This window comes from Mytilus trossulus, chromosome 1 (assembly GCF_036588685.1).
Source record: "Mytilus trossulus isolate FHL-02 chromosome 1, PNRI_Mtr1.1.1.hap1, whole genome shotgun sequence".
NCBI classification, from domain to species: Eukaryota; Metazoa; Mollusca; class Bivalvia; order Mytilida; family Mytilidae; genus Mytilus; species Mytilus trossulus.
The window spans coordinates 16,100,379-16,104,248 of record NC_086373.1 but is presented as its reverse complement, the minus strand read 5'-3'; the positions used below and the strand labels follow the sequence as shown (position 1 = coordinate 16,104,248).

Below are 3,870 nucleotides of genomic sequence, written 5' to 3'. Positions count from 1 at the left end.
TTATTTTCTAATTTGTTTTTAAAGTACATGTATAATATGTTTTTTTGTGTGAAAGAAGATTATAAGCATACAAACAACACAATACTTTTTTATAATCAATTAAGCACTAATAGACATATACTCTAGACAATCTTGAAATGCTTTAAAGTTGAGTGAATATTAAAAGTATAATTCACAACCAATTATACACAACAACAAAAATCTCTGGCTTTAACCCATAGGGTTCTATGTTGTGCATAGTGCCGTTTGACATCCAAACTGTATCAAACACTTAAAATAGCAGTGTCTTTTATCTAATATTGTGTTTTTATGTCCAGTCTTTATGGATTACCGCCTCCTTTGAGAATCTAGAATCATTTCACATTTTTCTTTATTCTAATTGAGGCACTCTCGTATGTGAGCTTAATTTTTTTCCACACTTTCACATTGAGTAAATGAACGAATAAGCATACTAGTATGGATCTCCTTTTTATTCTCGTTAATCTGAGGTATCTGTCTGAAAGTCATTAAAATAATTATTTTTAATTTGCCGATTCGTTAATGAAGCATTCCGTTGCATAGTTTGACCAGATTTCACATGACAAACTGGATTAGACCAGTCTAACTGTAGGTTAGCATCTTAGTACCAAATATGGTATTATTTTCACGCCTTATTGGTTTTGATTAAATTTTGGTTAGATTCTTTTCTTCAAGCTATGTTCTAAAATGCTATAACAAAGTTTAACTACAGTTCTCTTTGTTCATAGACTGACATGTATTTCCCAATGTGTTATTGTTACCAGATACATGTAAACAATTTGCAGCTTCATTAAAAACAAACACAATAACATATTCGTTTATAACAATTAGGAAATAGCATGATGTAAATAACTTTTTTGCAAAGAATTTTCTTTTCTTGTAGTACTATGTGCATAATCAAGTAGGCTACCTGATTTATATCAGTGTAGGATAAACAGTCTTATCACTTCAAATTAGTCCGAAGGTCTGAGACAGCAGCTTACGTTCCGTGTATGTTCATTTTAGTTTTGTTCTACATCTTCAAATACGTTACAAAGCCAATCATTAAGATAGGAAAGAAAACATACTCATGCTAGAAGTAAACTAAATGCGTCTAGTTGTACCAATCATACTGACACTTTATTTCCAAGCCAAAGAATGATTCAGAACCTCCTGAACATCAGATTCCTGAATTAGGACAGTTGTAAACAAAGACAGCGGTTTAAACGTTTTAATATGTACCAACCTTCACCCTTACCGTCAACAATAATTAAAACAACATTGAATAGTAAGAGTCTGCCTATTACCCTCTGACCATTCACATGAAACAAAATACTTCAGTTGAACCATCACTTTCTAAGAAGACAGTGCATCAGGAACTCAGGTCTAGGAACGTCATAATGTTTTACATAGGACGTCACAAATATCACAGAGTATGTTACTAACAGTAAACAATTCCGACTGCAGGTAAAAATGGGGCAGGATGCTGGTGGGTAACACAAAGAAACTTGATGTGGTTATTCCAACTGTTGTGCCAAAAATAGGAAAGAGATTACATACAAAATCAAGTCAGGTTTGTATAACTTGGTAATTATTTTTCTATGTTTCATATTGCCATTTTCAAAATTATTCACGTACGTATCTTGGTCTCCTTCTATTAGCATTGCTACTGCATATTCTTCAACTACAGGCTATATTATTGTTTGAATAAGTATTTTTTACAAAATTAAAAGTTCTTTGCTTGTTAGATGAGAAACGAAGAAAACCTTTTACACTAGTAATTTTGGGGCCCTTTATAGCTTGTTGTTCGGTGTGAGCCAAGGCTCCGTGTTGAAGGCCGTACTTCAACCTATCATGGTTTACTTTTTAAATTATTACTTGGATGGAGAGTTGCCTCATTGGCACTCACACCACATCTTCCTATATCTCGTTACAAATGACCACTGTATAAACCGTTGTACGATATATCGGTGTTATACCATCTGCTGAAGGAGTATACATTGGTCGTGCTGTGGCGGTGGCATATTTTCCTAGGGTCCCGGGTTCAAACCCCAGGTAGTATTGTAAATATGGAATCCACAGACGGTATCAACTAATGAAATTTACATCGACCGTCGTGAACTGTGCAAAGAATTGTGTGTAGTTGTTTCCATTTTATCGACCGATTAAGGCGTGTTTTGCATAGATCTACTAGTCTACACTAACCTTATTCTCAATTTGTAAATTGTAGTTTCCAGATACTTGGAGAACCTACAAACGGCTAGTCAACCCCAACCAACCAGTTCCTAGACTAAGAGAGAAATACGTCAACAGAGGTTGTCTTCTTGGTAAGTATAATTAGAAGTTACGATTTTGTTGATATTGGGATACTATTAACCCTGTTATATCGTATTCATTCCTTACCACACAGCATACCTAAATTATTTCCTTTAGAAAAATGAAAATTACACGTCTTTATGTAAAAAAAAATATACTGCGAATTGTTTCCAATATCTCTTTGAGTGTTTCTATCTTCAGCACAAAACAAACTTGCGTTTCAGTAAAAATGTATACACGATGCTATTTCAAATTATTGATACGATTTCATTTTTTTGTAGATATACCTACAGTTGACGTGCCAAGCAAAGATGGATTAAAATGTACGTGTTTTGAGAATGTGGTGCATGCTGTACGTGAGGTATGCTGCTACACACCACCGATGATGAATAGACTGATGAAAAATCAACAAACTCATAGGTAGAAAACTCACAAAACATATAAAGGTCACCGTACAGCCTTCAACAACGAGCAAAACACAAAGACTGATGAAAAATCAACAAACTCATAGGCAGAAATCTCATAAAACATATAAGGTCACCGTACAGCCTTCAACAACGAGCAAAACACAAAGACTGATGAAAAACCTACAAACCCAGAGGTAGAAACTCTTAAAACCAGTCTAGGTAACGCCATCGCGTACAGCCGTCAACCACGAGCAAAACACAAAGACTGATGAAAAACCAACAAACTCATAGGTAGAAAACACATAAAACATATAAAGGTCCCCGTACAGTCTTCAACAACGAGCAAAACACAAAGACTGATGAAAAACAAACTCATAGGTAGAAAACTCATAAAACATATAAAGGTCACCGTACAGCCTTCAACAACGAGCAAAACACAAAGACTGCTGAAAAACTAACAAACCCAGAGGAAGAAACTCTCAAAACCAGTATAGGTCACGCCATCGCGTACAGCCTTCAACCACGAGCAAAACAAAAAAGACTGATGAAAAATCAACAAACCCATAGGTAGAAAACTCTTAAACTGACCAGTATAGGTCACGCGTGCACCGGCTTCAACTATACGAGCAAGACACAAAGACTGATGGAAAATCAATCAGCAAATCCATAGGTAAAAAAAAAAAGGTCACCCTACGGCCTTCAACATTTAGCAAAACACATACGTATAGCCTACTAGTATGACATAAAAGACTTCGACATGACAGAATGTAAAACAATTCAGACAAAAAAAATAGAAACGGTCTGATTTATGTTGACAACTATAAACGGGAAAAAAATGTCAAACAACAACGAACGACAATTATATTGACTACTGACTTGGATATGCACATAAAGAATATAACGGAGTTAAACATTCTATGAGCTCAAACGTACCGTTACTTATATATATAGAAAAGTGTTGTCAGAACCAGGAAAACACAAAAACAAAATGTTAAAGTCAGTTGAGAAGATGATACACTTTTCTATAGAAACCCATTTCTATATATGAGGTTCTGTGGAAATGCATATTTTATCTCAGTTGAAATAAATATTCAATTTCAGATGGATGAAGGAAACCAAGAATCTTGTCAAAGAAAATGAACGATACCAG

General features: G+C 34.8%; 1 long non-coding RNA gene across 1 annotated transcript; it reads left to right on the top strand.

Moving 5' to 3' along the window:
• Positions 1-1,464: 1,464 nt before the first annotated feature.
• Positions 1,465-2,604, top strand: LOC134716635 (uncharacterized). The gene is made up of 3 exons (XR_010106884.1): positions 1,465-1,584; positions 2,228-2,324; positions 2,595-2,604. It is a non-coding gene; the product is annotated as an uncharacterized LOC134716635 (long non-coding RNA).
• The last annotated feature ends 1,266 nt before the right edge of the window (positions 2,605-3,870 follow it).